The 26,057-nt window shown below is 34.9% G+C and overlaps 1 protein-coding gene across 6 annotated transcripts in view; it reads left to right on the top strand.

Annotated features, from left to right (window-relative positions):
* LOC131069173 (E3 ubiquitin protein ligase DRIP2) overlaps positions 1–26,057 on the top strand; it is a 147,933-nt gene that overhangs the window by 36,909 nt on the left and 84,967 nt on the right. The window contains exons 1-2 of one of the 6 annotated variants that reach the window (XM_058004535.2): positions 5,274–5,641; positions 5,732–5,938. The exons of 2 other annotated variants lie outside the window; for them this stretch is intronic. The gene's annotated coding sequence lies outside the window, so the exon portion shown is untranslated. Of the gene's footprint in view, positions 1–5,273; positions 5,939–26,057 lie in introns of those variants that run through there. 3 more of the 6 variants (XM_058004532.2, XM_058004530.2, XM_058004531.1) reach the window with 3 other exon arrangements.

Here is a 26,057-nt window from a genome sequence, read left to right as displayed (position 1 = left end):
ATTAAGAAATCAGGAATTCAAAGAGATTTGAAGAGGAAGCAGATCAGGGCTAATATCCATAAAGTTCACCCACTTATCTTCAACAAAATAGTCCAGCACTCAAATATTAAATTTGGCTTTGCATTCCACCATAAACTTTCTTAAGATTGGATTGTTGCATAGTGGTTCATAGCCAATCCAACCATCCTCCCAAAAATTGACCCTTCTTCCCGATCCCAATTTCCAGAAAACTCCAAAGCCTATTATGTTCTTAACTCTGGCAACATTATTCTAAAGAGTAGATCCCATCGGAATTTCTTGAGATTCAAGTAACCTCTGCAGAGAATCAATATGATGTAGATACTTACTTTTCCAAATAGCATTCCACTATCCTTTTGAATTAAATATTCTCTAGATTTGTTTAGCCAAAAGGGCTTTATTAAAATCTATAAGATTTCTCAACCCAAGAGCTCCACATTTTTTGGGTTTACAAATAGATTCCCAAGCCACAAGATGCAATCTCTTTCTCTCTTCCACTCCACACCAAAGAAACTTCTTCTGAATTTTCTCAATGGACTCAACAAATTTAGCTGGAATTTTGAATAGACTAAGAGCATAAACCAAGAGATTTTGGAGGGTAGCCTTCAGGAGTTGAATTTTGCCAGCTTGGCTGAGAAGAGCTCCCTTCCACCTAGCCAGTATTTTATGAAAGTTATCGATTAAAGATAACCAAAAAGAATCTAGCACCTTATTTGCCTGATCTTAGGAGTATTAATAAAATAAAGAGATGTTTTACTAAAATTTATACATTGGCCAGAGGCACTAACATAATCAACCAAGATTCTTTTGAGAGATCGAGCTTCCCCAACAGAAGAATTCCCCATAATAATAGTATCATCCACAAATTGCTGGTGAGAGCAAATAAGCACATCGAAAGAGGGTATGAGACCTTTCAAACAACTAGAATTCACCATCTTGAGCATGTACCTCCCAAAAGTTTCTACCATAAAAGTGAAGAGAATAGCAGATAAAGGATCTCCTCGTCTAAGACCCCTAGAAACCTCAAAAAAATTGGAGGGGGAGCCATTAATAATCACTGCTGATCTAGAGGAAGAAATAAGCTGTTGGACCAAATGAAGAAATTTGCTATTGAAACCAAAAGAAGCCAAAACCCAGATGAGGAAGTTTTAGTCAACTCGATCATAAGCTTTGGATAAATCAAGTTTAAGCAAAAAGCCTTGACGATTAGAATTCTCTAAAGAGTGAATATTCCCATGGACAATAATAATGGAATCTAAGATTTGCCTATCGGGATTAAAGCCATTATGCTGGGCAACAATTCAAAGCGAGGCAACACAACTAGCAATTTGGACGTAAGAACCTTAGACAAGATTTTGTAGATGGAGTTGCACAAATTGATAGGACGAAAAGCCTCAAAAGTATCTGCACTAGGGACTTAAGGAATAAGTATAATAAAGGTCGAGTTCAACTCCTTAAGGATGCTTCTAGATCCAAATAATTCTTTGACTGCATTTCCCACGTCATCCGCTACTATCTCCCAAAAGGTCTGAAAAAGAACATCGGAAAACCATTAGGTCCCGATGCTTTGTTCCTTTCAAAGGAGAACACAACATTTTTAATTTCTTCTAAAGAAGGAATGTCAACCCGACTTCTATTACATTCTTCACTTGCCAATCTAGGGATAGCCTCAATAAACTCCTTTTTCTTATAATCATCCAAAGAGTCCTCTCAAGATAACAGATTAGAAAAGAAACAAACTTCTTCCTCCCAAATATCCTCTTCCTTCTCCACTTTAGGCCCATTCATCTGAATATGAGATATGCGATTAGCACAATAAATTGGCTTGTTTTTTATATTAGTAGCAGCCAAAACAAGGGGGCTGACCCAAGAGAGAACAAGGAAACAATGGCAAGCCAACTGTCAACTGAATATCAACAAAATTATAGCCCTCTTACTTACCTCTGTCAAAAACAATGATCATTTTACTTAAGTTCAACAGATATATAAAAGTCATAATAAACATAATAAACCTTTGCCACATAGGGTAACAAGTGGATAAGTTCATATCTAAACAGGAAATAAAACTATCAGCCCGTAGGCAGCTAGGACCGAACAAAAACCAGCCTTCTGAGACATAAAAACCAACTATTTCTTTTTTCCATGGCTCCTCTTGGGGAGAAGCTTCCTAGCCCATTCCTTGGTGAGGAATTTAAAAAGGGCCCTGTAGTCCTCGTCTTCCTTGCTTTTGCCTTTGATAGAATTTTCCTTTAGGAGACACAGAGTGGTCACCAAGCAACGCATCACGTTCAAAGCAAACTTGGAGACGTCCTGCAACTTGTTTTCCATAGCCTCCATCCTGCTGGTGATTTTCTACACATTATAAAAAATTGGCTTGTTGCAACGTAGAAATTAAGTGGTTTTATGAACATTAATAAACATTTTCATCACCTTTTTTTGAAACATTAAATTTGTAGGTCATGTAAACCTTATATTTTTCTTTTAAACACCTTGAGCTTTGTCTTTGGAAATAAATCATTTATGATGGTCATTAGAGTTGTAAATGTCCAATATCCTTTTACTTATAATTGCTAGCTAACCTAGACACAAATACCACTTGACAATATAATCCACGCGACCAAAAAAGTGGCTTATCGAAAGAAATATGGTTAGATGAGAGTTGACAAGACATTAGCAAGATAAGTTATAAGAATATTTCATTATATAATTTATGCAACAAGTCATGATGCTAATTTATAATTGAATGTTCTAGTAGCACACTCTATAATTGGAGTGGTGACCTCTCCTTGTGAGAGCAAGAAATAAATATAGTATTATACACTAGCTACTTGAGAGACAATATTTATGAAGGGTGAAGGATGAAACGATTGTCATTTATTGTCATTTATCTTTAAGTTCATAACAAATATGAAATTTTATGAGAATTTAAAAATAAATTGATATGATTAGTTATATTTAAAAGTAAATTGATTTGAACATATTAAAAATTACATGGTGAAAATTTTCATTAAGAAAAAAATAAATAATAAAAATTTAAAAAATTACATTTTTTAATTGTTAAAAATATCAATAGTATTATTGATATAATATCAATCATTCATAATAATAAAATTCAAATATTTGATTAATTAATTGTAAAAAAATATTGAAATTTAATAACACACTTCTAATATATAACTAATAATCACACTATCTTGAATAAGAAGATGATATACATCTTCATTCTCTCCATTGCTTTTGACATTATGATAACATTGTTGATGTTGTAATATTGCATTGCATTAGGTTAATTACCTCATCTTTTCTCCCTTGTCCCATGAGAATGCCTAATTTAAATTCAAGGAATTGTTGAATTCTTCGATCAAACCCTTAAGATAATTGAATCTCTTTATCAATAAGTAAGAAATTATTTTTATTATAATGTTTCATCGTTAACACATCTAAAGGAAATGTAACATGACACAATTACTTCCAAAGTTAGATATGCACTACTTTATTGTTATTATGAAAATGTAATAGTGATAATATTTTAGTAAATCATAACTTGATTTCGAATGGATATGCAATTTATAGTGAAATAAAACACATCTAATTAAGTTAAATATATAAAACAATATTTATATGATTATATTTAAATCAATTAAAATTTAAAATATAAATGATGGAATGAAAGATGTTAAATTTTTTAGTTAAGTTGATATTGTGTTTTTAATCGATTATAATTGATATGACATAATTTATATTTTATATTGAAATGATGTTTAAATAGTAAAAAATTCTAGAGTTTTTTGTGCTTTAGATTAATCTGTATGTATGTTTTGGTTTTTCTTAGAACATTTATGTTTCACATGGCTTGATTTTATGCCTTTTGACATGTTTTTATTCTTCATGGTTTAGCTTTTCCTCTATCACTTGTAACTTACAAAATTGTACTTTCAAATGCTTGTACATGTGTTGAAAATAAGTGCGGTTTTGAAAAGTATAGTGGGAGTCTGTAGTGTGTGAAGGGAAGGTTTAAAACTTAATAACTTATTAAACCTCTTTAGTGACAAAACAATATCGAAAAGACACAAAACAAACACTACAATGTTTAGGATGTGAATGTTTTGTAATGTTATAATGATTTAGATGCTTTGGATTAATGTATATGTTTTTCACAACTTTAATCAAAGTATGTTTCATCATGAATTAATTATCTTGTATGTTTTGTAAGCACACGAACATAAATGCTTAACTTGAAGTGTTTTAAGTCACAAGACAATAAAGTAACAATTATATTTCTAAACAAGTGATCATGATTTTTTTTTTTTTTATAAATAAAAGACATTTTTAATATGAAAGAATCACATACAAAATCTTATCCATTAATCCTCTAACAAATTTAAATTGTTTCTCCTTATAATAAGGATAGAGCTATTCCCATACATAACGAGGCCTTTGAGTTACCCATTAAATTATCTTTGCAAAGACATGATCTTTCCTTTAAGAGAATCATTATGGTCAAGCATATATATGAACAACATTGAAAGAAAAAAAAAGAAAATTAATAGGGGCTTAGAAATACAAGAGATGAAGAATCACATTGAAAGAATATATATGAACATCATTATATCAAAGAATTCAATTCGATTTATGAACATTGCAAGAGAAAAGTACATATAAAGATAAGAATCAAATGAAAAGAAAAAATTCTTATTGTTCAACTAAGGACTAGCTCCTATAGATTAATATGTGTGATAGATACATGAATGGTACGTAAAGAAAATTGAAGAAAAAAGATTTGTATTTTTAATAACATCAAGATGGTAGAAATAAAAGAACTGTTTATTCTTTAACGGAAGATACACAAAAATTGAAACCAAATTTGAAAAAACTTAAAAAATAAATAAGCTAAAACTAGACAATTTTCCTATACATGTTTAATCCAATTAATAATCTTCATAAATCATTTAACCTTGTCAGCGTAAATAAAATCTTATTTCATTCATAATGGTAAAATGTAAACCTAAGATTGACCTATAAATTGAACGCTAAGACCTGTTAAGTAAAAAGGCATTTTTCCTATAAACTGAACGCTAAGACCTGTTAAGTAAAAAAAATTAAGTGGATCAGAATAAAAGTGAGGGTATGCTCTCAATGGTTAGCATGGATTCTCTAAATTCAGTGATGTTTCCCGTTTTCCTAGACGAAACGGATCAAGGGAATTTGACGATGGTAGCGTTCTCTTATTTTGTGATTCATCAACACACTTGAAGAAATCAAACGTGGTTCAATTAAAAAACAAAGCGCAAAATTAGAGCAGCGTATTTCCCCGGAATCAAAAGTAATTATTGGGGGTACGAAACCCCTAGACGATTGTTTGATGCGTGCAATCTATCCTTGCATGAATAATACACCTGTCCCTACATCCTACGATAGAGTTGCTGAAGGTTTGAACAATCGTAACTCGTAATAGAACTCTTGTTCTTTTGACTAAAATAATGAATATTAAATACCAAATATAGATTCTTTTACATGGAACCCCCATGGTCCATGCCCCTTGATAGAGCCCTCCAAGTGGGAATGACATTTGGGGGCGCTGTAACAACTAGACGAGCCACGATGCGCAAAGCATAGACAACAGGTAAGCAAAGCGTATATCTCTCTTTTATATTTTCTTTCGCTCTTTTCGCCTTCTCCTCCTCCTCATCCTCGTATTAATGAATGCAACAAGGAAACAAGGAGGCCGTTGTCTGTCTACGCACATACATACATCACTCTCCACGGATTTGTCACAGCTGCTAATCAAACCCTCGAGTGGCGCAGGAACAGAAAGGAACGACACAACGTTAATAAGAAGAAACGCTAAAGTTTAGTTCAGGAGGGGTTCGAACCCGCGATCTCAGAATTTCAATGGCGGTCCCCAAATCATGTTAACCAGGTAAGCACGCTGCCACCTCGCAAATGGTACGTCACTTTCAAATGCATGTCAAATTTTGCGTTATTTCAAATAAGTTCAGAGATTTTGAGATCGATTCTGCTTGCAATATCGTTTATTTGTTTTCTTCCATACTTGCGACGGCGGTGCTACTTTCTGAGGCTTTGTGTTGACAGTGTCTCGATAATCTCTAAGTTGGAAGCGCAAATGTTAAAGATTTGAGTTTCTGAGTTATAAGAATGCAGTATGAAAGAGAAGAAACGGCTCTGAAAACGGGTTAATATCTATCAGATTTTTATTTCGGCGCGTTACGCATTTTATAGGTTCCGGCAGATTTGGAAAATAACAGCTGGGCTACATCTTTTAGAGGACACAAATTCTTGTGCATGCCTTGTCTGGTATCGTTAATTTACGGCGGAATTCGCTTAGTTAGTTGAGCTTAATAAGTTTCGGCATTTCATGGCGACTAATTGCAGAAATTTACTCCTTAGTGAAAATAAACTGGCAGGTCACGATCTACTTGCAAAAATTAGCTTTGTTAATAAATGGCCTCCACGAGTCTTGAACCTTCGACGTTCACGTTAGTATTTATGGTGTTTTCGTTCGACGTTGTTATTATGTGTGTCTTCGACCTACGTATTCAATCATTTCAATTGAATAGCGCGGTCACTCAATTAACGAATTCGAGACGTGCGTAGAGTTTAGCTTTGTAATGTACGCTTATGGCCCATGGTTTGGAACTTTAATTCGATGCGTTCGGTTTTCGTCTGTTATTCTTGGACGTAATCTTATGCAATGGTGCAGGATAAAGACCACCGTGTCCCAGTTATTGCGGATGTGGTGTTTTTCAACTGTGTTAAGAGTTATTTCCAGCAGTCTGTGGTCCACTATCGTATAGATTTTAGAATTACGGGCACTTGGGGCTTTCTTGATAACGTTATTATTTTGTCAATCCTACCTTCTGTTACTCGATTTTGTTTCTGAATCGGATATTTTCGTTATTTGGGTTTAGAAGTCTAGGTTTATAAGGTTGCTAGAACAGTTGAGTCAGTACGCTTGAGGAATCATATCTGGTTTCTGGCTTGAGGTTGTTTGGGATAGATGGGTTCAGGCTTTTTAATGAGAAGTGCGGGCGTGCATAGAATCTGAATTTTGCTTGCTTGGGGACGATTTAAGCTTAAGGATGAGTTAGGTTCTTTGACTTTTAATAGGATAACCATGGAAGGAAGGCTGGTAAGCTTGGATTGGAATTTAAAGATCAGTCCGCACGGGTCATGCCCAAATGTGTCCTATTCCCCAGTGTTTGCAAGAGTTATGGTAGACCGGTATGCATGGGTACGCTCATGTGTATCCCATTTACCAGCGTTCGCAAGAGTAATGGTGTTTTTTATAAGTTTATTGCAACGAGGGAGATTTGGGGACTCTCACAAGTTCCCCCATTATTACTATTACACCACATCCCTTTTGACAGTTTAGAAAAATATTAGATGTATCCCATTACCCCAGTGTCTGCTTGAGTTATGGGTCACTCTATTGCAGTGAAGGAGCTTTGGCCACACTCTTAGAAGGTCTCCCTAGTATTATTACACATCATCTCTTTTATGGTTCAGGAATAGTGAATTGTTCTTTAGGACACTGGGTATTTATTTTATTGTGTTATTTTAAAAAGCTCTAGCATTGCTTCCCCAGGAGGTTTTTCAAAGTAAAAATTTGTGTGCCAGAAAAAAATTTAACTGTAAAGTTGTGTTTCTGTTTTTCGATTGTGGGCTAAAATATTGTAGATTAAATACTGCAGATTCTTGTATGTGGAACACTCAGCCATTAGGTTGACATAGTTTCTTCACTATACGTTCAATATATATAAATAATGAAAACTGTCTCACATATCTTCCAAGATCCCTCTGTTAAACTGATTCATCAAGGTCTCAAACTTTTGCAATGAAGCCAGTATTGCTGCTGTTAATACATTACTTAATGCCGAATAATCATCTTGCTTTTCTTCAACTTCTTGGAGGCTCTCGGTTTTTCTGAGGTTTGTGTTTTTATTTTCCAACTTAATTCTGGCATTTTCTGAAGATCTAGACAAGCAATCTGCCATTTGAGAGCATTGGAATTGAAGCATAGTGTTAGCCAGAATAACAGAGATGGAAGATCACTTAATTCTATGATTTGTCAGATATCAATCTCTTGAGTCTTCTGTTCCTGAATTAGCATTCTACAACAAATAGATATTTAATCCCCTTGTCACTGTAAACCCTTTGGTTCTGAACATTTGTCTAGGTTCAGGTTCTGAAGGGCCTGTTCAATCTCAAATAATTTTTTTAGTAAAGAATGTTCCTGTGTATTTTGGGAGAAAATTCTTTCACGTGTAATTGAACCTGAATTGTTCCATTTATGAATTGTTGATATGATAGAAAATTGGATTTAGTTATGGGCACCTTTTAAATATTTTGACAAAGGAATCTGTCAAAGGAGTGCATTCGGCCAATCTAGCTTGATTGATGGCATCGTACAATTACTATTTTATAGAATGCCAAATATTTCCAATCATGAATGCTTTTGGCAGGAGGAATTTTAGTCTCAGAATGTGGTCCACAAGTTACTTATTTAATATTTTCCATAGATGATATATTATTAATTTATTTGTAAGAGGATGGTATAAAAGTACGATGCTCGGTAATGTGGTAGTTATGGGTCAGCATTAATTTAATGTGTTAGAGTATAGCAATGAGTAATCATTTCCAGAGAAGCATAATTGGCATAGCTTTTGGTCATATACAGTTGCCACATGCACTAGAATCAAGCCTGAGAAGGGAAGGGAATGGAGGTTGGCCTTTTGATTGTAATCAATTATGCGATGTACTTTAAACTTAAAGAACATATGTTATTATTTAACATAATTGTGTGCAATATCTGTGCTTTTTCATTCCTGTTTTATCTGTTCTTTGGCTTCATATGTTTGTATTAATAGTGTATAGTTAGAAGCCAGCATTGCCCAATTCAATGAATAAACATTTACATCATTAGATGAGAATGACACTAACTAGTGTGTATGTTACATATTTAAACTGGGTGGCATCTTGGAGGCCATCTCTGGCATTGGAAACCTCTGCCAACAGCAGGAAACTTCATTTCTAGTATCTCTGCATTTGTCATAAGGTGTCCCATCAAAAATTGGGAAAAAAAGGTCAAAGTGGCCTCAATGAGTATGACCTAACTCTGATTAACTAATCCCTGTGCCTTACTTTCATTTGTTGGACAAACATGGCAATAAATTGTTTGTGGTTATGAACTCCATTCACTCTTAACATGAGCTTATATTTAGAAGAAATCCATGGTAACATAAAGTATGAGATCTATAAAAATAATGACTAGCTTGATATGAAGTGATTGGTGTCAGTTGTGCTTCCAGTTCAAGAAAGTGCTAAATAGGTCCTAAATCTGCTATATTTGTTCAGGCAAGTTTGTGTACTTTAGGCCGAGAGATGCTTTTTAGCTGGCAGAAGCAACTCTGCAACAGGCTGGAACTGATAAAGAACTGCAAGCATTTCATTAAAGCTGCCATTATGCCTGAACAAAGATGCCATAGGAGGCCTTTAAATGCTGTTCATGTTGCAGGTGCTATTTGTTCTATAAAATTGCACCAGAGATGTCTGATTGTGTTTCTAATAACACAGGTCCTATTATATTGGCACTTTAATCACATTGAGGTTCTATGGCATACTCATTGGAACAAAGTTTGCAAACTTGGGTTCCACAAAAGCTTGGCAGACCTAAATTTGACTGAGACTCAGCAAGAACTTGGCAACTTAAAAAAATACTTAAAAATCATAAGATTTTATGCAAAACACAGTTACAAAACGTATCAAATGAGTCTGCAAAACATCAGGAGAGTGTTTTCTATTATATTTGAATACAAAAAGAGTATTATATGTACATAAGGCCAGCCAATAATTATGATATTTATTATGAATTTATGATGGTTGTTTGTTAACATCATCATCATAAGCTGGATATCTATGCAAAGTACAACAATTTATATTTCCTCTTTCCCATTCTAGTGGAAAATCGGGGTGAGGGCCTACAACTTGTAGTTGGTTGTAGTTCTACTCATATACTAGAAGGTTGTGGGTCCATCGTGTAACTAGATGACAATGAATCTTCTACTACCTCGTCTTTGACATCATGTGCATGATGCCAATCAATCCAGTATCTCTTGCTTCTACTATTGCTACACCTTGCATAGCTTGCCTCACAAAATTCACAATCTCTTCTTTTGTAAACAAAGAGGTGTCCTAATCTTGTGGAGTCTATTCTCTATATAGTTCAATCTCATTCAAGTGTATAGGTTCTTGAGCAACTGTGTCTTCCACCTTTCTTGTGTATTGCCCAAAAACTAGGTCATCGAGATATCTTTGAAACAACTTATTCTGCTTCTTTGTGTGAATGAATTGAAACAAACTCCTATTGTGCTCACATCTAGAATTGTTACAAGGTTTAGTCAAAACATTGAGGGCTAACTTTTGGACATTTGGAGTATTTCCACCCTAGTCGTTCCACCAAGACCAAAAATATCTGAATTTATAGTTTATTTGCCTCATATTCTCCAATTTTTCTGCCATCTATGCTAGCAAATTGTGTCTAGTTACTCTGTTTGGCAGACTCGTTGAGTACTTGTGGTGTGTACACCCTAGACTCACAAAAAGTCCCTCTAGCTGAGTGGTGAGTTCAATCACGATTTTTCTTGTTTCAGGTTTTTTCTTGTGAGTAATTACCAAATCAACGAGTTTGTAATCTATGCATTGGAATACAATGTGCATCAATGGATCTAGTCGCTGCTAGCTTAGCAGAATTTGAGAGGTCCATGTAGAAAAACCAGATGTCATGGTTTTTTTCATTTATCATGTTGATGCAGCCTGATGAAGAGAAGAAATGGTATTATTTATTTTATAATATTATGTTATGGCTCTATGACTTTTTATTTCTATATTAGAGTGTGTCAAACTTTGTCCAAATTTTTCCAGAATAATCTACCATAATGTGCAATCAAATGTGAGGTGATGACCACTATTGCACCTAGGATTAATAATTATGATGAAGAGATAGAAAAAATGGTGGCTGTGGACACCTAAAATTTTCCTTGCATAATTAGACCCTTTTCATTATTTTATCGTTAGGTATTTAAATATATCATTTCATTTAATTAACCAAACTAATGCTACCTTATCCAAAATCCACATTGCCATTTCTTCTAATTAAAATTTAATAACAATTTTTAATCCATTTCATCAATCTTAAATCAAACAAAATTTAAATCCTAGCCATTAATTTCCCTGACTTAATCGTAGCCATCCATTTTTTATTCCAAAGTGAAATCAAGTTTGAATCATCACTGTCCATTAACCCAAGAAAATCTACACCCTCAATTTTTACACGTGAGATCTCTACCTATCAAATCACACATCAACATGTGATTCTCACACATGTGCGAGATCAATCACATGTCAGAATCACACTTAGGCACAATTTTTTTCACTCACACACAAGAGCTTTCAATCTCAACCCTCCATTTTCTCTCAGTCCATGTTTTATCTGTTTGCACCTCTCCCAAATCATCTCTTAGGCTTCTTATTCCCTAGTGCAAGCTAATGAGTCTGCACAGTCCAATTTAAGATTAAATCCTAGCCCTTAATCTCCCTCGTCTTAAATCTACAAATCTAGGCCATTCTCAAGCATTTCCATCATGAAAAGAATTTGCAGGTATATGCTGTCACATTGAGGAGATTCCAACAGCAACACAACACACAATTACTATGCTAACACGCCATCATTTGAAACAATCAAAAGAAATCATGGAATGTATAATCTTATTTTGAGTTTCATTTGTCTTGTTCGCCTTCCATTTATGCTCTAACCCAAGGTAGGAGTAGATTGTAAGTTTGCATTTGCATCCTTAGATTAAATTTCATGCCTATTGTGGTAAAGTTCATTTTTAATGTCAACAAGTCATGGATTGACTCAACTGTAAAACAATATTAGTGACAAGTTGGCATATCAACTGGATTCCACTTTGTCTTGGCAATGTGTTTAATCAACTTTAAAGCCAAGAAATTTATAGGCAACAATGAGGTGTGGCTTTTGATTTCCACAATATGCTGATTGCAAAAGAAGGGCGATACGTAGAAAACAAATGAATTGAAAGGTGGCTCCAATTTGTTGAATAACCCAGTGAAGAGTGATCCAGAAATGGTACTAAATAGTCTTCAGAAAATGCATCAGCATACAACAAATAATTGTTTGAAATTATCATTGGGAAAGTAAGTAGTGAAAATATCTGTTCCAGCTAATTAACTTGTATGCATATTGCATATCTATGGCTAAACATCTAATAGAGGCAGGAAAATTTGCCAAAATTGTTCAACTTTTAGCATATTTTCCATTAGGATCAACAAGAAATAGAATCAACAATTTAAGCCATAAAAAATTTGGATTTGGATTTAAGTAGTTAATTTATTCTAGCAGGACAGTGGAAAATATCATTCTGGGAAAGATGTTAGAAGGATTTTAGGATCTGATCTTTTAGTGGAAATGTTATTAGTCTCCATTAGATGGTCTGTTAGCTTTGGATCTTTAGTAGATGGCATACACTTAGACCAAAAACCATTGTTTGTGCATCTAGTGTGAGAAGTAACTGATTTATATTATACCAATAATCTAATTCACTAGCAAGTATAGTAGTCAGGTAGTTACGGCTAGATGGAGACACTCAAAATTAGCAGAACTCTTGATGTATGTATACAGATTTTAGGAACTTAGTTGTCCTGAGTAATTATGAACTAAACAATGGGTTGATTAAGATTCTGGTACTGATTCAAGTTGGAGAGGTGTTGGTGTCTGTTTTAACATCAACCAAACATTAGAATAAAGTACCCAAAGATAATTTACCCTCTCTTGAAAAATCACCGCTTATGCTAAGATTGCTAGAAGATTATATGGCGATTCCAAGGTTTCTTTAGTCAGGTCTTGATGCATGGATAAGCTCAATGGGCGTTGTGATTTGCTGGTAATACACAAAGGGACTTATGCTTGGATTGCTCAATTCACAATGAAGGTTTAGACAATGAAGCTCTATCATTTGGGACTTGGATCATGAAAAACTGAAAAGAAGACAAGGGTTTAGAAATCTACTCTATTCCTATGAATTCAAGAGACGGTATTGATTCGGTGATCTCAATAAACCACACTTTGCTTCGCCTCACTTAGGACAACTACACAAAGTGGATGCAATCTTCAAGCGATGTGCTTATGATCGGAAGTTAAGCATACACAAAGGAAAGCTCAGACTAACTTTACACAGTGAATGAAAATCATCCATTCACCAAAAGTATGAGCGGAGAAACACCACAAATCAATACTTATAGATCTTGCATTCAATTTGACATGCATGAAATAAATTCTAAACTATTGTGTTGAGGAAATTGAAAACCTTGCTAATCATTCAAATAAAAGAGATTACAAGGCCTTAAGAGAAAGCACACAAGTAATGTATTATCTGGAAATGACCTTCACGCAACAATATTTAAAAAAAACTCACACTCTCCAAATGAGAGGAGGCAACCTTATATAGGGGTCCAAAAATTTTGAATGGCCGAGATCGAACAGTGATCAAGGGCCCAGATTGAAAGATCAAAAACCCTAATTAGGGTTTCCTAAAATTAACTACGCCTCGACCAATGAGAAAATTACATTTGGGATACTTGTCCTTCTTGCTAAATGTGAACCAACAATGAAAATAGAAGGTTGTTGCATTGTGAAGTGTGCTCTCTAGAAGCTTTTGTGGATAAGTCAGGTTCATTGAACTTGGACATGCTGACTTGGAACAATCTGATTGGTTGGAAGATGACGAGGCACCACCTCAGCGTGCTGGATATCTTCCTTGAATTCTCCAATTTGTGTAAAGAAATTGTGTATGGAAATTTGTTTCTTCTTGTCACTATCTGATTTTGATTGGGAGCTTGTCCTTAATTCTTCAAGAGATGAAATTCCCCAAAGAAGTCTGAAATTCTTTTCATCAAGTCTGAGGACTTTTCTTTCTTGATGCCTTGAGATTCTTTCAAGTGCCTTGAATCTGGAGAAGAATCCCTTTGTGAAGTATTTCTCATACTTAGCCAAATTTTGGCCATCTTTATGCTCGGATGAACCTTGTTTGTGTCCTGTCTTCAATTCTGAATTTGGCTCGAAACTCCATTTGTGTTTTCTGCGATGATCCCACCTTCACCTACCATTTATGACCTGTAAAACCAAAAGAAAATTAAGTTAGAATCCTCATTTTGAGCATGAATTTTGATGGTTTGATAGCTAAGTATATCATGATTTTCACTCTTTCTCCAATACTTAGCCTTAAAATGGGGTTTTTCAACACTTGGATATTCTGGAAATCTCAAGAAAATCCCTTGAATATAACCAAACTCAGGAAGCTGCATGTCTGATTCATTCAAAAATCAGAATTAAGTCCAAGACAACTTGATTGAGATCATACTGACTTGTTCACAAGGCAGAAAATGAGAAAGAAGAGAAGGATAATCTGTTGGATTCATTCTTTCTTTTTAAAACTTTGAAGAAAACCAGGTTGAGAACCCAATACTCTGCCCATAGAATCCATTTCATCTTTGGAAGAATGAGAAAGAAGGGAAAAGAAGCTTCCAAGGAGGTAAAATCAGAAGTTTAACTCAGAAAATTAATGAATTTGCCCTTCAATCAATCAAGGTTCTTCCAAAATCTGTGTGCAAACTCGTGGAAAATGGTTGAAAACTCAGACTTATACTTGAAATTCTCTTGAAATCTTCTTTCAACCTGCAAAACTCTTAAAAATTCTTTCAAAATGTCCTTCGCATGCATAAAACCTCGTAGAAACTCTCTCCACTTGCTATCCAAAACTCGAACTTCATGTGAGAAAATGAAAGAATGAATTGTATTTGTATTGGAGTTCGAATTCTTCACAGAAGATCTTCTAAAATTTGTTTCTAATTTGTCCTTCATACATCGAACTTGGACATTCAGTTAATGAGCTCGATTTGAATCACTTAAAAAGTTTCCAATTTTGATGCTCAGTTGAACTCAGTCCTTTAAAGGCAACTTCTGTCTTCATTTTGAGTCTGACTTGATCCCTTAAGAAACTTCCTATTTTGAATTTTGAGTTGAGTTGAATCACTTAAGAAAGTTCTGGTTTCTATTTTGAATTTTAGTCTGCAAATTGAACTTAATCTTCAAAATTCCATGTTGAAAAACTTTCTAAATTTGCCTTAGTTCGAACTTGATCAAGATCTTTGCTGACATCATATGGGAATATTCCTTTATTCCAAATTTAACAAGTTCCTCATGAGGGCGGACTTCATTGATTTCATTCTCCAAACTTGGGCGGACTTGGTTAAGTTTGTGCACCATTTTCTTGCTTCATATCCAATCAAGGGCGGACTTTGTTGAGTTTGTGCACCACATATCATGCTAGGGCGGACTTTGTTCATCTTATGCACTCAACCTCTTCATAGGGTGGACTTTGTTGAGTTCATGCCACTCCTATCTAGCTTCAAGGCAGACTTTGTTTATCTTATGCACCTCAGGAGGGCGGACTTGCTCAAACCTTTGCACTTCTCCCACATTCTACTTCCTTCACCCTTGGGCGGACTTGATTTGATCTTTGCACTTCACTCATTACTTTGGGCGAAGTTCAATTCACTTAGGAACCTTTCATCTGCAGCATAGGGCGGACTTTGCTCTCTTTCTTCCTAAGGCGGACTTGAAGAACTTCTTTCCTTGCTGATCACATTTTTCAAGGCAGGACGGACTTCATCAATGTTAGGTACCATACACTTGGGCGTACTTCATTAAGGTTGTGCACTATTCACTTAATCAAGGGCGGACTTCATGAAACTCGGGCACCATGGGATCAAAACTCAAAATCTTCATAACTTACGCAATTTTTTCCAGATTTGCTTGAAATTTGAAATTTGTACATCTTTCATCCATTGAATTCCTCAGGATCCCTAAAATCTAGGAAATAGGCTTTTTTGATCAAAACTTAAATTTTGGAGGATTTTGATGATTGTTTTCAGTGCATCTTAGTTTCAGTAGTGCAAATCCTAGATCCCCTTTCCCAAAATAGAAAAAGCAAGCATCCCTAAAAAATAGGAAAAACTTTGTAAAAATAGCCATTGCGCTCAACATGCCGAAAACGAAACTTCCTAAAAAATAGGAAAAAGCAAAAAGCAAAACATTCCAAAAATAAAAAGTTGTCCAAATCCACTCAAATCAATTGCAATCTTCGTCCTTTGGCCTTTCTAGGCTTTGTGACGGTGCCTAGACTCTGTTCTGACCATGGCTTGCACAAGCTGACTCATGACTTTCAAAATTCAAACCATTCAAAATTGACAAACTTTGGCAACGCTGATGCCGGAAGGTCACAAGGCTCTAACAAAAACCCTAGAAAGTAGGAAAAAGGGAGGGCCCCCATTTGCAATGGGGCGATGTGTGAAAAAGGTCACAACAAGAGGATGAGTAGCTGGCTTTGGGCTTAGCAATTGGGTTACTATCAAATTTTATTGCACTTATTAAAATTAAGCTAGGTTACCGGGTTCACCTCTGGGCCCCCATGGTACGGATCTTGGTTCGACCGGGTCCGTGGTACGGGTCCGGTTCAAACTGGGTTTGACTCTGGTCGAACCCAGTCAAACACGAGGTCGAACCTAGTTGAACCCGAGTGGACCCAATCGAACCTGGGCGGTTGGGCGGCCCGTAAAGTCAAAAAATAATGCAAATTTAAATTTTTTTTCAATTCCGCCTTGTAAAAAGTGAAAGTTATAACCAAAAATTGACTTCTAAAACATTTTATTGACTCATTTCACCTCATTTGTGTTGCTATGATTACAAGTTTATGTTTATTTTGTTGTTTATATGATGCTATGTGACATGCAAATTTTAATTCATGCTTATAGGCTTCACAAATATCAAAATATATATATATATATAAAATTTACATGTTTTTGTAGTATCGAACCCAAACAAACCCAAACCCCTTTTCAAAATTTTGCCGTACTGGCATACTGGGTTCTTCGAACCCGAACCGGTAACTTAGAAATTAAGCTAAGTTACCGGTTCCGGTTCGGATTCGAGTTCGGATTCGGGTACGGGTTCGCGGATTCGGCAAAAATTTTTTTTTTTTGGGTACGGGTACGGGTTCGTCCGTACACACATATATATATATATATATATGTTCAAACTTCAAACATCAAAATTATATATGTTCACAGTTCAAACATACAAATATGAAACATCAAACATACAATGTAACTTTCCCATACAATGATACATAGATGATAACAGATAAATCATAAATCAATAAATCATAAATCCATAATTGCCAATGCCAATAAATATTCTGAATTAATGGCTTGGGTTGGATGCTTCAGATGAAGATGAATATGGAATTTAAATCCCATAGATGGCTTGTAATTTGAATGTTTAACTTTATACTTTATTGTGTCATGACATTTTCACATTTTGAAACTTGAAACTTGAATATTATCTTTTTTGCAAATTATGAATATGATTAAAAATATTGTTTTTTTATTGTTTTTAAATGCTTGCTAACCTGTGGGCCCCGTTTTTGGGAACCCACGGGCTTGGGTTCACCCGGGTCCTCCTGGGTTCGCCCTGGGTCCCACCCGGGTCCTGCCCAGGCGGCTGGGTTCCCTGTGGGTCCTGCATGGCAGGACCCACAGGGAACCCAGCCGCCTGGGCAGGACCCGGGTGGGACCCAGAGCGAACCGGACCAGGACCAGGACCGGGCACGGACCAGGACCAGGACCCAGCCAAAATAGGGGAGAACCGGTATCTGAGAAATTAAGCAATCTGCAATTATTTTTGTGTGTCTGTTTGCTGTGATTTTAGGATCTCTGTCTTCAGAAATCTATATTTAGGACGAATTCCAGTCTGCTATGTTTTTGCAGGCAAGGTTGGGCACATAAACCTTTTTTCTTTATCCCTCAATTTATGGGCTTTCTGTTATTATTAATTTTTCATGTTTATTTGATTTGAGGAATATTTGTGTATGCTTTTGGATAATTATGTAGCCAGTGGATTTAGAACTATAGTTTTGTGATTAGAATTGTTTTTTCTATGTTTTGAACTTTGAAAAGAGTTTTGTAACCGATAAAAAGATCTCTATGTACTCTTGAGTCTTAGTATAGGACATTTACTATCTTAATGTATGTCCGCCAAATATTGGAGAAATTTGCTGCTAATCTATTGCCATGATAAAATCACATGTTTCTGTTGATACCATCTGAGGATGTGCAATTTTTTCCCCAGAAGTAGAGTAGATAAGGTAGTTGTTTCCTTTTTTATTTGATTGGGAAAAAAATGTTCTTATATTAATAAAGAGTATTCATACAAAACTTGGCTTCAGAAAAGCATATCCTATGCTTCACCACCAATCTGAATAACAAAGAGGCCATCTTCAGTCCTTTTTACCATAATGCCAAGCAGTGTAAGCATATTATCATCAAAAACCAAGATTGCGTGTGGGAATGCTTTAATGATTTTAGCCCCTTCAATTGACATCCTAAACCATAGCAATTTGTTCTGCCATTAATGCAATGCATTTATCATAATAGCACCAAAACAGGAAAGGTTTTGGGCTCCCAGTAATTGCTGTCCCATGTTCACATGAAATTTTAAAACAGATGTCTAAAAATGCGAATAGGCTATCCAACATGAGGAAGTTTTTGGGCAATGTTAGCCATGTTAGCCCCTTTAATTGCCATCCTAAACCATAACAATTCGTGCTGTTATTAAAGCAATGCATGCATCGTAATAGGCACCAAAATACAAAAGATTTCGGGCTCCCAGTAATTTGTCCCATATTAACATGAAAGTTTTGAAACAGATGTCTAAAAACACCAATAGACTATCCAACTAGAGAGCTTAATTAAGTAGAAATCTCAAAGATAGAGAAATCCCAGGTGGCTGAAGTCATTTCTGATGGTTTGTATATTTCTCTGTATAATTTGCAATGGAATGTTGCACAATTATGTTGGACACTTCAATAAAGTGTCCACCCTTGATTTTGTCTATATCGGTATACTATCCATGTTGCTTAATCACATTAATCTGCACTCTATGTTACATAGTCTCCTTCACTGCTCTGTCGAATTCTCTTAAGTGCTTCACCACTTTCTTCGTGCACTTCTGTACCAACCAGCAGGTCCATCCTCAAGTCTGGATGAGGAACAAAACCATAAATAGTTGAACTAGGTATTCAGGGGTTTTGATCTGGTTATCAAGAAATGTTTCACTCTTTCCATAGTCTCTGTATATGTGAGAAGATCACCATCTCAACAGAATGGCACTCTTTCAGTTTCACTACCTCTGTAATATGGCATTTTCCAACCTTCAGCACAGTGGGTATGCCACTTACAAATGCAACATTTATCTTGCCAAAGTATCTCTCTTAAGTCACCACAAACAGATTCTTTCATAAGGAGAAATACTGGGATCCAGGAAGAATGTCTGAATTTTCTTGCTGTCAAATTTCACAACTTCTAAGCCACCAGTGTGCAGATGCCAGCCCTTCTTGATCAAGTCATTTGAAACCTTATCAGCTCAACCATAGTGTCTTCTCTTTCTAATGCAGAAAGGCCTTGGCTGTATGGGTGTTATCTTATAAAACTACATCTATCTAGCCATGCTGCCATTTCCAGTTTCACTCCTGGGCTCCATCTCAGGCAGTCTGGTTGGCCATGACTCTGATTTTATGGTGACTGTCAAATCCATGAAAAGCTCAAGAGCTTGAGATCTATGAAGGTGAAATTGGAAAGCTTAGATTAAATCTATAATTAGAAGTGAAAATATAGATTAGGTGGAGCTTTGAAGGGAGTTGGGAGGGCTAGAACCTTCTATTGCATGTTCATAGTCACACTATTAATTCTTCGTGCCTTCTATTTACCTTGATGGGTGGTGGCTATAACTCAAATATCCCAAAATGTCTAAATTTCAAGAAAGCCATGAGTGAATGGTCATCAACATAGGAATGAGTATCTTTTCAGGGCACTGTCCATGACATGTAAAGGAAATCTTTTATGCTAAAAGATGGATGTCTTGGGAAGTCACCAATAAATTTCAGTACCTATGGAAAAGGATCCAGTGTTGAGAAGTGCCTTCAGAATTCTCTTATACCTATAAATTTCTTAAAGGAAGGGTGATATCTAGGACCTCAGGGGTTTTGATCCAAAAGACCAAGGACTCAGAATCAGTACTCTATGGACAAGAATTAAGCCCAATGGGCCATAATATTTAAATATTCTATAATCTATCTGCCTCAAAGAGTAAGTTCATTGGGCTTTTATCATCCATTTGTGTAGAAAGGGCATCCCTTTCTTCCATAAAGAGACATTTATCGCTTAAAGATATTTACCAAATCATTAGCCAATTTGTTGGCCATTTATAAGATGCATATGTCATAGGAGGCAAGGGAATGAACATCCTCTATAATTTTGTTGTATGATCTAGTACCCCCGAGCTCTCTCCACCCAATTTTTGAGCTTGTCAATGATGAATTTTGAGTTCCCTTCATGAAGATGCTTTAATATAGTAGTACTCAGTACTAGAGGCCTTTTTTTTTGGCAGTGGTCTCCACTATGTTATTTCAGCACCTATGGAAAAGGATCCAGTGTTGAGAAGTGCCTTCAGAATTGTCTTATACTTGTAAATTTCTTAAAGGAAGGGTGATATCTAGGACCTCAGGGGTTTTGATCCAAAAGACCAAGGACTCAAAATCAGTACTCTATGGACAAGAATTAAGCCCGATGGACCATAATATTTAAATATTCTAGAATCTATCTGCCTCAAAGAGTAAGTTAATTGGGCTTTTATCATCCATCTGTGTAGAAAGGGCATCCCTTTCTTCCATAATGAGACGCTTATCACTTAAAGATATTTACCAAATCATTATCCAATTTGTTGGCCATTTATAAGATGCATATATCATAGGAGGCAAGGGAATGAACATCCTCTACAATTTTGTTATATGATCTAGTACCCCCGAGCTCTCTCCACCCAATTTTTGAGCTTGTCAATGATGAATTTTGAGTTCCCTTCATGAAGATGCTTTAATATAGTAGTAGTCAGTACTAGAGGCCTTTTTTTGTGGCAGTGGTCTCCACTATGTTATTGGATGTCTTGTTTAGCTGTTTGAAGTATTTATAAGCTATCAATTCATTAGTGTATTTGGTCACCCCAAGAACTTTGTAAAGTTGTTAAGTGCTATCTGAATTGTATTTGAATAATAATACATCTTGAGCATTCTAGAAATGTTTAAGAATAACCATTTCTTGTGTGGATTCCTTGTTTTCAGTGATGGGGCTATTGATGTGTTGAGCAGTTGGTGTTAACTTTTACATTCTTTTTTTTCCAAAGAGAAATGAATAAAGTGCCATCTTTTATCTATTGTTTCTTTCTTATATTTTTTGTTTGAGTGGCATGTGATATGTTAGTAATCATGAATGACAATATTTAAAATTAAATACTTGGAACAACTCCCTTTATCTACCATTACATTATTAACTTACATATTTAATTATTTAGCTTGATAATTACATATAATTGGCTATATTGGTCCTTGCAAGAGACTTTGGATTCTTTCGTGAAAATAATCCTGTTACGTTTCTCTTATATAATTTAGCAACTACTTTTAGTTGCACAAGGCCCATCTGGGACATAAATCATATGAGTGATTAGCCAAACAGATATTGACTAAACTCAGCCTTTTCCAATGCCTTACATTTTCAGTAGACTAACTTCAATTAATTAATTTCTTAATGTTCTAGTTCTTCTATGAATGTTTCTTTTAGATTCTATTATAATTTCACTATTAGGATCAACATTAATGTATTTCCAATCAAATTTCATGTTTATAATAACAAACATTTTTTTTTAGTAAACTTAACAATATGAAATTTATGGAACAAAGTAGAAAATCAAGTTTCTAAGTTGAATCTCTAATACTTTCTAGAATATGAAAGAAACCATTGTAACAAGTAGACACTTTTTTTTTCTTCATATTTTATAAGTTTCAAAGAAATAATAGGTATAATTCTAATAAATGCTTTGATGCCTATGCAAAACTCGCACACAAATCTTTTAGCATCAGCCCAACTTTTATATCTATTTTAAACAACATTTATATTAGCACTAGTTAGTGTTCCACGGGGATGCGTACCCCCTCTCTCCCCTTGTTTTTGAGATGTAGTGACTAGGGGGGCATCCCCTTGCCATCTGACAACTTGCACTTCAGATTTAGGGACTTTTTTAGGACATCCCTTGGTTTGGAGATGGCTTGGGGACTTTGGGACATCCTCAAGATGACCATGAGACTCCTAATCATCCTTGAGAGTTCTAGGTATCACCCATGAAAAAAAAATGAAAAAGAATATTTAAAAAAATAAAAATTTGTTTTTGATTTGTGTGCCAAAAACCCAAACTCTAATGGTCTATGGGCCCTAGCCAAATCCTAAGCACTCGGGAAAAAAATTTACAAATAGGCATCTAAGCCTCATTTGAAATAACGTCCAAGTTTCAAAGATGGTAAGGACACGAGGTTGCAAAAGCCAAAGTGATAAAATTATTGAAATGTCACACACCATGAAGGTTTGTTTGATTTTGAAGGCCTTAATTTGTGCTTTTTGGTAGGGGCTTAGCCACTTGATCTTGGCTCATGTTGCCACATGATGTATTTCTCTTGGTCTTGGTGAGGGGTGCTGCCCCTCAACATTCTTGAGGCCTTGCCCCCAAAGCCCCACAAGGGGCATTGCTCCTCAACCTCATCAGGGGCTTTGCTTGCAAACCCTCGTGAGGAGTGTTGCCCCTCAACCCCACTACACAATTATCCCTCAAACCTCCACCTTTCCCCAAGCATCCCCAAACCTAGGCCCTTGGCTCCCTTGTCCTTGAGACTTTTCTCCCATGCTCCCTCTCCTTGTCCCAATGCTCCATGGAACATAGATACTAGCTTTATCACTTTTTAAAAAAGGGGAAATTCTCCACATTTTATGATTGGTAAGGATGAAACCTATTGAAGAGGAAGTCAAAAGGAAAAATTAGTAAGATCTCTATGAAAAAAGAAGACAAAAAGACTATAGATGAAGATACAACCTGATAGGAACAATTGTTTAGTGATTTTGAACCTAGGTCATTTGATTCAAATGGAAGAGGTAAGAGACAAATGGGAATTGACAATTTTATTGAAAATTTAATTCGGCACAATATAGTGGAAAAGTGGGTTTGTGGGAAGAAGCAAAGCAATGATTAAACAATTAAGATCCATATTTTGAACTCATAGTGACCAATCATTGTGGAAGATAATTTGTTCATGTTGCCACTTATAAATTGGAAGAGATGAGATTGAATTGGTGGTAAGATGCAATGAAAACCTTGATACTGTAAACTAACAAAGCCAAATGGAAATGATATAAAGAGCTGTTTCAAAAAAATAAAAAAAAAAGAATGTTTTTGACAATTTTATGCAAGAAAATTCAAATAAAAATGGGGGACCATCACTTAATATAAAGACCATTTTAGGAGGTTGGATAGATTTTCTCAACTTAGATGACAGGGATCAAGTTGTAAAATTTATTAAGGGTCTAAGAAATGAATTTAGGTAAAATGTTTAGTGCAAAAACCAATGTTAGTAGGTGATGCTTCCCAAATATTTTAAGGAATTAGGGGTGCAAAAGAATTTTGAATAGTAGAAAAGTGAAGATAATGGGAGAAAGAAGAATTGAGCCTTTCATTTTAAGGATTTAAATGAAAGATATCAACAATTTCAAGATAATGCTTAATGTCTGATTGTGGCTGTATTATCTACACCAAAGGATGAAAATTTATGTTAAACTTGAAAGATAGATCCATCAAGTGTTAGTATTGTGGTGGAAATAATTTTGAATTAAGTTGTATGAGACTCTAAGAACATATAGGAAACCGATGAAATTGAATCACTTTAAGAATGTTAAGTCTACATTTGAAGATGCTTTGCAACAATCAATAATTGAAGATATATTCCATTGTTGACATAAATATGAATCATCACCAAATTCTGTTGATTGAAGTGAAAGAAAAATTGATGAACAAGATATCAATGATGTCAAGAATTTAGCTAATACTCAGTGTTGAAGTGTGGATGTGTTATCTCTACAAGAGGAGCAAAAATCACATTAACCCTAGAATATAGATTTATCAATTGTTGGAACTACGAAGGAAGTTATTTTGAATAGGTTCTCCAATGAATGTCAAGGAAATCGATGAAATTGAATCATTTTGAGTATGTGTTATCTCAAGGTCAAGCTATCGAACAACATCTTGTTAGATGCAAATAACACGATTTTGGATGAGAATAGCGGACTGACAACAAATTCCAAAATAATGGATGGCCATAGGATTATATAAAATCCATAGACGATCTAGTTTTTGGGAAGGAGGCTCAATTGCTAAAGAGGCTAATACTTTGCTTCTTGTTGAATTTGACTATGTGGATGAAGTTGTTGTTGGGGAAGAGACATTGACATATCTTTCCCTTATTTGCAATTTAATGGCCTCTAGCCAAATTTAAAGACCCTTCATGAGTGGGTCTCTAAGCAATAGAAACCGATGGTTCAAGTGTGTGTTGGTGCTTAGAGTTGTAGGTCCAAAATTCTTAAAGCCAAACTGTTCTCTAATCATTAGGGGTATCAAACTTAGAGCAAGAAACCTCTAACTTTTGATTAGGTAGGGCAACATTAGACCAATTTACAAAGGTAGGTAAAACCGTCAACTTCAAGCTCAACTAGACCCAAGAGGGCTTCCATAGAGGTATCTTGAATAGGACTAAAAACAATTGAAGATAAACAAATGGATAAACCTATGTTTATAGTTCGTTCCAGTAACCTTTCCAGTTCGAGTATAATCCATTTTGGGTTCGGATACTGATCCGGTGCAGGTAGTGGTGCTGGAAGGGTTCAAAATTTCACTTGTGGGTTTATCCTGGACAAGCTCAGAATAACTTGCAATTAACTTTGACATTTTTCCTTATCATTATGTCACAAATTTCTTGATTTTATGAAATTCAAAACTTTTCAAAAACCTAAAAAAATTATTGGAATTCGTCTATGCCTTGTGAAAAACTATTTGGATATCTATTGCCATAGGAGAAGGAATAAAGGCAGCACACAATTGGTTGAAAGCCTCATGCCACTCTTTGCACTTGGTGCTAAATTCCTAATTTGGAGCCCATAGGGTCGAGGCTTATATTGCCATATTTGTGATGAACGAAAATTGAAGGCAGCCCGCAAAAAGCCAAAATAATAAATGCCCTAACTATATTCAATTTAAAATGTTTATTTATTTTTTAATATTAACATTTAATAGTTTATATAATTATTATATTTAATACTTAATATATCTAATTAATTTTTATACCAATATGAATATGAATTTATAATAATTATATTGAGACGAATATTAATATAAGTTATAATTGTAGTCACATATATATATATATATATATATATATATATATATATATATATATATATATATATATATATATATATATATATATATATATATATATATATATATATATATATATATATATATATATATATACATTACAATATATATATTGTAATGTATCTTTATATTCTTGTATATCCATTTTTATTTTATTATATTTATTTATTATTTATTAAAAAAGTCTTATATATGTATTTTTTATATATTTTTCATTTTTGTATGGATGAAATCAAAACAAACACAACCCCCAATTTTTTTTTGACTGAACTCATGGACTGAATCCACAAATGCGAACCCAAACTAGTACCGGGACCAGTAACTTAGACATAAACTATTGTAGTAGTATCTAGTGTATGCTTGACCCAAAAGCTATCACTAGGTCAAGGACTAACCTATTGTCATAACCTCTCTTAAGCTAATAAGCACACAATTGCGTAATAGTGGGATGTGGGTATACACAACATGACTCTCTAAAGATAAATACAATTACGGATCATGAAGGAAGATTTCCTTGGTCAAAATA

This window comes from Cryptomeria japonica, chromosome 5 (assembly GCF_030272615.1).
Source record: "Cryptomeria japonica chromosome 5, Sugi_1.0, whole genome shotgun sequence".
NCBI lineage: Eukaryota > Viridiplantae > Streptophyta > Pinopsida > Cupressales > Cupressaceae > Cryptomeria > Cryptomeria japonica.
This window is presented reverse-complemented; position numbering and strand designations above follow the sequence as displayed.